Source organism: Manduca sexta, chromosome 26 (genome assembly GCF_014839805.1).
Source record: "Manduca sexta isolate Smith_Timp_Sample1 chromosome 26, JHU_Msex_v1.0, whole genome shotgun sequence".
NCBI lineage: Eukaryota > Metazoa > Arthropoda > Insecta > Lepidoptera > Sphingidae > Manduca > Manduca sexta.
Genome location: NC_051140.1, coordinates 10386589 through 10397221, shown reverse-complemented (window position 1 = coordinate 10397221; position 10633 = coordinate 10386589). Strand labels below are relative to the sequence as shown.

Below are 10633 nucleotides of genomic sequence, written 5' to 3'. Positions count from 1 at the left end.
TGTGTAGGGATACCCACCCGAGGTAGCGCGGCGGTAATATTCCAATAACTCGGAATAACAGTCTACATCGTAACTGGGCCAGTTAGACGAAACAATTAATCAGTTAATCACCGATTAAACTTCTAAAGTTAAATTATATCTACTGTATTTGTATATATTTTTTTTCTGTTTTTTATTATGATTTTTTTTTTGTTTTTATGTATATATGTGTACACTAACTCATACATATACATGTACACACAAAATATATATACATACGTACATATATATATATATATATATATATATATATATATATATATATATTGTGTAAGTTCCTTTTAAGACCCTGGGAAGGTTATAGGCTACTTTCTATCCCGAGAAAATATATAGCAGGATTTTTATCCCGGAAAACTCTTCACGCAGGCAAAGCCGCAAGCAAAGGCTAGTAATATAATATTTTGATATTAAGAACCATTTATATTTATGACAAAACAACAATTCTGTAAAGCTGATCACTCATACCAAATTGATATGTTGATTGTTATATGGAGGTTTTTATACTTATTGTATATTTTCAAGTACCTTGTCAACGTAACTGCATGTCCAACTTTCCACTTCCTCGTTCCAAACATACACTAACAACAAATATAGACAGGCTATAATCGTTAAAGTAGCATAACGGAATGCGTCACGTCTCTACTCTTACCACAACGTTATAGTCAATGCAGTACCTAATTACAACACAGCTGTTTATTCTTGCCTTATATTTCGCATAATTTATCACTCAACTAATAGTTCAGCATTCATAAATCCATTTATGTTTTAAAGGCTAGTACTTATAGGGTGTGTATCAAAGTGGCAGAAATAGGCTGTAGACACATCTGCCTACAGCATATATGGGCCTGCTCAACCAATGTAATAAATACCCTCTTTTCCTTATTTTGTAGGTACCAGTATCTTACATAAAACTAACGTGCTTAGCTTGCGCCTGGTTTACTCATGGAGAGTTAGATTTTAGCCTTTACTTCTATCCCATCCCTTATCTTTCACTATTTCTTCCCTTAAAGTTCGATAACTCATAATAGTTGGAATCATGATGTTTATGGTCAGTGGAGGTTAAGTATTTATAAAATCAGCTGACGCACTTGCTTCTTTGTGCTATGAAAATGTGTTCCATTGCCCACGCTTCAAGTTACATAATATTAGAAAAAGAATATTACATGTAAACACCTCGTAAATTTGGGCTACCAAAACTTATGCAATATCTGAGACAAAGACAAAGGCTTAATATTTTGTAAAACACTGCAATATAGATGTGTGAACATATATATTATAACTCTTTTTGGGTGTGAAGGAGCACGCAGGACAATGGACGGCATTTCTGGTTGTTTTGTGACATTTCAAAATTATTCGAACACACTTCGACGTGACACATTGTATTCGAATGGACCTAGATACTGCTAATAACCTGACGATACTTGGCTTTTTTTCAGCTACACCGGACTTTGGGTAAACATTTTAGGTGCTATAATCCTTTAGTGTACGTGTCACTACGGCTCTCTGTGATAATTACCTCAATTTTAACCAGTAAGTATCCGACTGTTTATGACGTATTTATACCTTTTTACTCTAACATCAATGTATTAGATATACGTAATATTAAGCAGTAAATGGAATAGAATTCCCCTATCGGCTGGTGTAATAAAAAAACAGTTTCATTTACGTTACGTAACTCACCACATCCTTGTTTTTTTATTTGTTCTCCAGGAAAAGTCGTCAGGCACACCGGCCCCCTGAACCAGGTGTCACCTAAATGACCTCTGGTTCGGGTCTCTACCAATTTTATGACGGCATACCGAATAGAACCCCCGGTGGCCTGTTTCTACGTGCGTGGTACGATTCTTATTGATCGTGTTTTGGGCGCTGTCTTTTGAGCAGTTGCCACTATAATGGCTTGCAAAGGACTTGTATTTTTCGAAACAAACCGAAGAATGCATGAAAGGTCAAGATCTGCGTCAGTCGGAAAACTGGCATACTGTAGTGCCTGTCAAGCCAATGACCAGACAGGTGGCACTGCGGCAATGGTCCTAAAGCCTACGCTCGTGCTCACCAGTCTGGCCACTCACTCTTCCAAGACAGCCCTACGGAAAAAAGCCAGTTGTTAAACAGTCAAAAACATCTATGATAAATTACATATTACAGGTACGTAATCTTTTACCTATTATAACTACAACCACAACTCAAATCTCGACAAACCTATTAATATTTATACATTAAGTATTGATATACCTACGTACATCGATACTTGAAGCATTTCCTATATACAAATTTTAGGAAAGAACAAGTATTATATTGGTTTAACTTCATAGTTTGACTAGGTAGGAAATTAACATTGAAGTCTGGGTATATGGTTTCACTTGTAACTGTGTGATTTAACACCAAATTATAATTCATCATACTAGTCGTAAACACGAAATAAGGGAATAAATCAATAAATGGGTATTATTTTCATGTTTATTTACTTTACTGTACTTATAAATTAGGACATGGACTTTTGAAGCGAGGTCCGGAACGTCACGTTTACGTGTGTAGGCAGCGGGTCGCGACTCGCGAAGGACGGTGAAAGTGGTTGCGCAATGATGCAGATCTGCCACAGCTCGTTGCAGCTGCCGCGTCGCAGAGACACATTAAATTACAACTCGTCCTTAAAGAAAGCTCGCACTTTTGTTCATGCAATAGCTAGCTTTTTTATATTTTCTCTAGGAACAGCAATTGTGCAGTTGATTTTACGAGAACATCAGCTATTGTGTTCATGATATGTCTGAGTAATCATGTTCTGAATAGCGGTAATAAACAACAGTATAAATCGCTTTCAAATTACACATAATATTGTGAGAGTATTTGTGCGCGTTATAAATTTCACGTTGCATTAATACGAATGAATTGTGTTCTCGTTTTTCATAAAAGTAAAACATCCCTTAACAAAAATGATCGCATTGCGTAAATTATGCGTTGGGTATTAGTTTAGTAAGTATTTATTAAATTAAGTCCGAAAGCCAAACATAAGAATCGGAAGTAAGTTAGAGGCAAGGGAGAGGACCACGGTAATTTTATGTGAACTCTGAGAAATAATGAGAATATAAACTAGATAATAAAATAGGCACTTAAACTGCGAATCCAACCCCAAAAAAAAGCCTTTCACTATAATATAACATGACGCAGGAAACAGGAAAAAACTCTCGGTTTTTGTTTATTTTCTGCATTTGTACTTTAAATTTTTATCTTACTTCAATTCGTCTTTGTTTGTATAAATTCATATTAATTACATGTCATAAAAACTATTCAATTCAGCTAACATAAACCAGGCACCATTGCGTAACTAAAATTAAGGTTACTAAACTTGTACAGATTACACTCACATAATAAGCTTGATTATTCTGCGTAACAGATATATATCATAATGTTATAAATTAGCAGTTCAAACTGTTTTACACACTTGAAGTACGGTTAATAAATACATAAAAGTTAACGTAACCGTATTCTTCCGTAGTTACGGCGCAGCTTACGTCCGAAGTTACGCGGACCTAGCCAGCGGAAAGCGGAAGTGCTGCAACTGTTAATGCCTCCTATTAATTAACAAAAAGGTATCTTAGCAAACAATATCAGCAACAGGAGCATTGATGTAACGCCAAGTCAACACGGCGCGGGGGCAGACAGCGCGTACACATTTCTCTCAGATTTCTCTTGGCGCGCAAATGCAGTCGTAAACTCGACGTAGGACTGACCGCGCGTCACTACGTATAACAGCTCGACAAATTATTACGAACTTATTATTCAATACTAAATTGTTATACCGGTGTGAATCGTTCGATTCAAAGCGAACGTTGTGTTTGTGTTGTTATAAAAGACATAGAAAGTTGTATTAACTGTTTGTCCTGTGGAATAAACGTAAAAACACGAGTGTTTACGCGCACCGGTGGCGATCCACTAACTGTGAGGTTTGTTTAATGTTTCTAATTATTTTTTTTTATACTTAATGTGCAATTTATTAAAATGTTGTTTTTTTTTAATTTATTACATAATTAATTATAAATAAGAACATAGATAGACATTGAGGCAAATGTGTTACATACTGCTTGAGGTGATTATTAACATCAATAATTATTATAATATCTAAGAAAGCTGATATATGGTAAATTCAGCTATATTTTATTACACTTGCAAGCGACAAGCAACAAATATCTTGCATGAAATTGCAAGTAGTAACAGGTCACGCCACACGTAAATGCGGAAACTAAGCGGAAAAGCGGAAGAGGATTACTAGAATTGCACTAGTGCGCGCCCTCGACTTGTTTGTTCTTATTATGGCCTAACGATTATGATCGAAATACAGATATTATGTTCGACCTTTAGTTTATTTTAATACATTTTTCCTCCTACTCATAACAGTTCTTTGTGTCACTTCCACATTATTTGCCACTTACGTAATAGTGAGGATATCACAAAAAAAATAAATTAAAAATAATACTTTTGACACATAACATTAATATTCTTATTCATACCTTTTTAGTGACTATAACGGTAAAGGGAAATAAGTGCTAATTTTTATCTATGATCATTCTAATACTACGTAGATATTTAATTATGCATTCTATAATCTAACATGGTTAATCGTTTTAATCATATTATCATTATATAACGATGTATACTATAGGTATACCTGTGTAGCTATCAATCGCCTATTTCATACACGATCTGCAAAATAGTAGGTACCTAATGAAATAACATCCATGTTTTTGGTTATATAAATTGATATTATTTTTTTCTCAAATTATTATTTTTATGTTGCTTACAGGTACCTACTCTAATTTTATTAAATTAAAACATTTATAAATAAACTACCAAACTACTGAACGGGAATGCTCTAGAAAAATATTTCCATATCATTCACTGGCTATAGTCAAGCTAACCGCTTTGAGACTACCGAAAATATATTAGTTATTTATAATTGTTATCCGAAGTTGTTAAAATTCAAATTAAGCAGGTGCGCTGTTGTCGTTTTTAGATGGAACTATTATGCAAGAGAGAAAACGCAGTTTAAATGCGGCGAGTACTTTTAGTTAAAGCGGCGAACTGGAAGTTAATTCGTTCCATATTCTTAAAAATATTTGATGTAAATTGCTATACTAACTACTTTGTTATTTCTTCATACAAGCAAAATGATACCACTTGTCCTGATGGAAAATAGAGTAGACTCTTTCTACATAATAGCGTATATCTATCATCAGTCGACACAATTATTACTTTGGAAATTATTATTATTAATCACTTTTGTGATATTTGTTCAAACTTCCAATTATATCTACAACGGAAATGCAACTAATTTCAGATATTTTCTGTCCCATAACATTATTGGACGCCTGTAGTATTGAATACTAATCCAATTCCTAGTAATAATGTATTTAGCTCTACTATAAATCAGTTTTTGGTTGCTCCATTTTTTTATCGAACGCATGACCTTAACAGATTTGTATTAACACAGTTACTTCACTAATAAAACGTTTTTTCTCATAAATAAATTCACAATATTTAATTTTATACTTTCCTTCTGAAATATTTTCAATGTAGAATTATGTGTCAATAGTAATAAGTAAAACCATGTTAATATGCAAAAAAGAAAGCATACGAAATGCAAATAATAATGATGAAAGTTGAAAAATATTTGAATTGACTGCGAATATAAAACTTGTTGCTCTACCAATACGTTTAGTTCCGTTGCCTACCTGTTGTAATATGCAATAATAATATTAAAGACAAGAATCATGGATGAAATGATATTATCTTCTTCATATATTAGATAATAAATATACATTTCTACTAACAAATCTTAAACAATAAATGGTTTAAAATTTACATTTTTACAAACTGTTTAAAATTATATACTAAAATACTTTTCTTTTTTTTTGTTAGCGGACTTTATCCGGAATCTTATTTAGCGCGGAAAGAAAAATTGAGAAAATGTTAGGATATTTGTTTAAAATAAAGTTAGAAAACACTGAACGCATTAAATAAGGCCACTTTTCCTCCTGGAAAAGTGATAATTCTATTTCGGGAAACCTTTTCACATGTATGTATTACATAGTAACGTCCAAAGTTAGTAAAAAAATCACATTATAGACAGAAGACATTATCTGAAACTGTATACCTCGCTACTGTTAAATAGCTGGTGTAACCAATTGGTATGTACTGACACATGGTTTTTAACACCAACCCATTCCCACTCAATAAAAACTACAACAATACTAAACATGTATGTTACAATACACAATAAATTCCAGAACATTCGTATTAACCGTAATTTTAATCCAATTAAAAGGGCAAAAACAAGATTTAAGTTGCATTAACAATCAGCCCATTTTCACATACAGTCATATATTTTGTTTACAATGATAATTGTGTATTTTCTTGCTGTCCAGCTCAATAACGTGGCCTAAAAAAGACTGAGACATTCATATGCCTCGCGTAAAACAATTGGTAGTGCCGTTCACCAAATGCCGACAGTGACGAAACATGCGACGCGTGATATATTTATCAATAAGGTAGAATTTACGAAAGTATAGCATTGTGCTGGCGAGGTAACGGACCAAGGATTGTCTTCCTTGTGGTTTGGTTCTATTTGGGTTCCAATATCCTAAATTTTAAAATAAGAGGTTGGTCAATTGTGCAGCCAACGGATTTGTTCCACAAAAAAAATATATTTCTATATATAATATATGGACGACAATCATTAAACGAGTCATTTTGACATTAAACGAGATAATATAGGCATTTTGAAGTATTATAGCCTAATAAAGAATTCATTTATAAATTTGTTAGAGATTGCTATCGCCTGTATCATGCCACTGTTTCTGCGATTATGCATTTTGAAATTATTATACAACTAGGTGCTGCTCGAGGCTTCGCTCGTGGGAAAAGCCTTTGCTGCTACCAAACTCTCTTAATTACAATAGCGATCGATACATCACCAGCGCCATATATTGAAAAATCAGATTCAAATTCAAGTATTTCCCATGGGAGCAATTTCTCGGGTTAATAAGTATACCCTATGTGTTTATCCAGGATATGGTCTATCTGTGTGCGACACAAATCTATTTAACAGTTACTACTTTACTTCTAACAAACATCCAAACATTTTCCCAAAAATTTGCATTTATATATTAGTAAGAGTAGAAGTAATATCTAGTAAATTGAATTTATGAAACGTACTTTGGTTTTCATCAGGCAGGCACATGAGTCAATGTCAGCTCAACTTACTTTTGATAACTAATAAATATTTAAATATTTACAGCTGAAGTAAGGCCAAGTGACAAATACTTTTAAAAGCCGAAAATTTTAAATATTTGGCATACCTATATATTATTGTATAGTTAACAGCATATGTAGTTTGCTTAGTATTTTATTGTTAATAGTTAACATTCACTGCTCATTTCATTTCATGGCGGACTTGTAGAGATAATTAAAGAACAGATTTCTATGCACTGGTAACGACAAAACAGTTATAATATTGCTGTTATATTATTTTATCTTGCTAGGATTTATTTATCTACCTATAAATTGTTAATGTGCACTAAAATTTAATCTGAAATAAGAAAAAAACGCCTGTGAATCTAAAATCAGTATCCAATTTCTAAAGTCTTAGATCGAATTCTTCGAAACCTAATCATTTAGTTCTATTACTAGAAATTCAATTACTGATACGAACACGACTATTGTGCTATAAAAGTAAGAGGCACTTACAAGTAGGTTATTATGTCAAGAGTTGAAGAATTCAAGTCATCACACAAATGAATAGAAATATCATTAAAAATAACAAATAGTACATGAACGTTAAATTGTCAACGAAGCATGAGAAAGCATGTAAGCAACTGGCAACTGCATGTATTGTAGTAGTAGTTAATAATAATGTATTAAGATTGATTGTTTCGACGTAGATATTTATAATCGTAAACCGCTTAATTAAACCTACTAAACACGCGTAGACATGATAACTGTTTTCTGCACTACTGAATAAAATTAAATTACTTTATGAACCCAAACTGCTACACAACTTATTATTATGTATACGAACAATAGAGTACACATATTAATTAACAACATGTGTACTCTTAAGAATGATACACCTTTTTTCTGAATTATCGTTAAAATGAATATATATAAAAAAAAATGAAACTAAATTGCTTTCTAATATACATTTTCTCATAGCCTCTCCATACGTCATACGTTAGGTATGAATCATGTCATTCAAGATTCAGTCCTCTTCTCTTTTGTACAGTGGTAGAGCCATTACGTCAATATAGTTTTACTGAACCTGACCATTCAGGTTCAGTAAAACTATATTGACGTAATGGCCATATCGACTGTGACAAAACCTATGTCTCAAAAAAATATTTATCAATAGCATTACATGCCATATTTAATTTATGTTTTAGATGTGAGCTGAGTATACTTAATTACTTTTAAATAAATATAAAGCTGTCTTAATATATTAAAGCGCGTTGATGTCGTTTGTACGTTATTGGAAATTAATGTTTCCGCGGTTTTAAGGCAAACACGCTATTTAGTATATTAACGTATATAATATAAATTGTTATTTACTGATATTACACTTAACATGACGGTACATAATAACATTATCTATGTCAATCTATCGCAGCGTGTAGTGACCGCTCGTTAATATAATCGCTGGGAATTTTACGCTCCATGTAGTTTTATTTATTGTCTACAGTCTACACGCACTCAGTTATAATAGTATAGCAATCACGAACTAACTTGAATAGCTAACGTTGACTTGCTCCCATTTTTTGAGATCATCTTCGAATTGCTGCGAAGGGTTAACGATGTGTATGAGGAAAGAGCAATGGTGCACTCTAGGCCTCAAGCAACTTGACTGTACATCTCAATATAATATGTTATAACACATATTATACCTCTTAAATTTATAAGTTAATACTAAGAATTTTTGAATGCACCTTTTTGCGGAAATTGTAGATAGACATTACTGAACTTATAGTAGGAGGATGTCAATGACGCTATAGCAAACCCGAACAGGCTCGAGGTCGTGACAAGATGGAACCAAGTGAAAGTCTTGATAAAGCCCCTTCCACAGCCCCTCGCCGCCGCCGCCCCGCCACCTCACCTCCCCGCCACCCGAAGTGTTACTCGCACCTCACTTATTTTGTTCGGCGTGATTGCTTAACCGTAACCTTTCATATCACATGAATGGTGGTGACGGATGAACGAGCTAATTCAGCGGATTAATGCTGTCCACTCAATAGTCAATAGAATGTCTACAGCAAGAACTTAGTCATTAAGTGATGACTGACGATGAAAGTTCTCCTTTCTATTGTGAGTTACGCTTTGATCAACAAAGCAATTTCTAACCTGTATTATTATACTGTTGTATCGACCACCGATAATATCAACCGCACAGCAGCATAAAGATTTAAAACTTTAAAAACTCATCCTTGTTTATTAATATAAGTCTGCTCTATCTATAATATGCGTCATGGTAGATATATATATAAAGGTAAAAGTATCTTATTGCTTAAACAACTTTTGTCAAACTGTTCACACTTCACGTCTAACGCACTTCAGTACATAGAACGCTAATTGTGGTGGCAAATAAAAGAAAGTGCCAGCTGAGTGCGATTTACATAATATGCGACAGAAACGCGTCCATTGGCTACATTCAAATGCTAAACAACGCTCTCTTTAAAACACTTCTCAAAACAATACATATTTCATTCTTTTTAAAACAAACCGACAGAAATAACACACTACTGTGATGTAACGTTTTGTCTGTTTTATGCAATTACGCTTACTTCACTTTCGTCCGTTCACTTATTTATTTGTATATAATGAACTCAAGTTTGAATACGGTCTACTACCTACACTATACAGAATACAAATAATTAATATGGCACTTGCACACTTGTCTCAGCTTAGTATAAATGTTAAATCTTGAGTGTATTGGTTTCTGAGCAAAAGGAAAGTGACACGGGCTACATAAAAAATACCGTAGTATACGCAATTCTCAGAATGATGTATCTCGAACTTTGTCAGTTTATATAATCAACGTGGCTATAAATGTACTATTAGATATGTACTTAATTAAATTGGACTTCAGTCTAATGATCCGATGCGATGACTCATTGAAGCTTAATATTCCAATTCACATTAACGCCTATATTCTAAAACTTATCATTTAAATAATTATCTCTACATAACACTTTTCAAAGTAGTAGAATTGTTCTATGTTAAATCGTATTTATAATTATTACTACTTACATATGCGCTAATATATGTAATTATTACACTTTTTATTTTTACGTTGAACATATTAACATCATTTCGTAAACAGTGTGGCAATGGTTTGGTAATTTAATCTGCAATGCTGTCAGTTATTTAATCCTACAAGATTTTTGCGCACTGTACTGGTTCAATACCATTTACCCATTTAGAGTGGAATAACGCCAGAGTCGAACTGTAAAGTACCAAGAGTTGCGTTATGAGCTTATAAAATTGTTCTTTTCTTTGAAATTACTTTTTTTAAGTAATATTACAAGTTCTTCACCTTATACCAACGGTGCCG

The 10633-nt window shown here is 33.2% G+C and overlaps 1 protein-coding gene across 1 annotated transcript in view; it reads left to right on the top strand.

Annotated features, from left to right (window-relative positions):
* The first annotated feature begins 1131 nt into the window (after positions 1 to 1131).
* Positions 1132 to 10633, top strand: part of LOC115444885 — a 28460-nt gene continuing 18958 nt past the window's right edge. The window contains exons 1-3 of the mRNA XM_030170854.2: positions 1132 to 1569; positions 1750 to 2184; positions 3533 to 3980. The gene's annotated coding sequence lies outside the window, so the exon portion shown is untranslated. The remainder of the gene's footprint in view (positions 1570 to 1749; positions 2185 to 3532; positions 3981 to 10633) is intronic.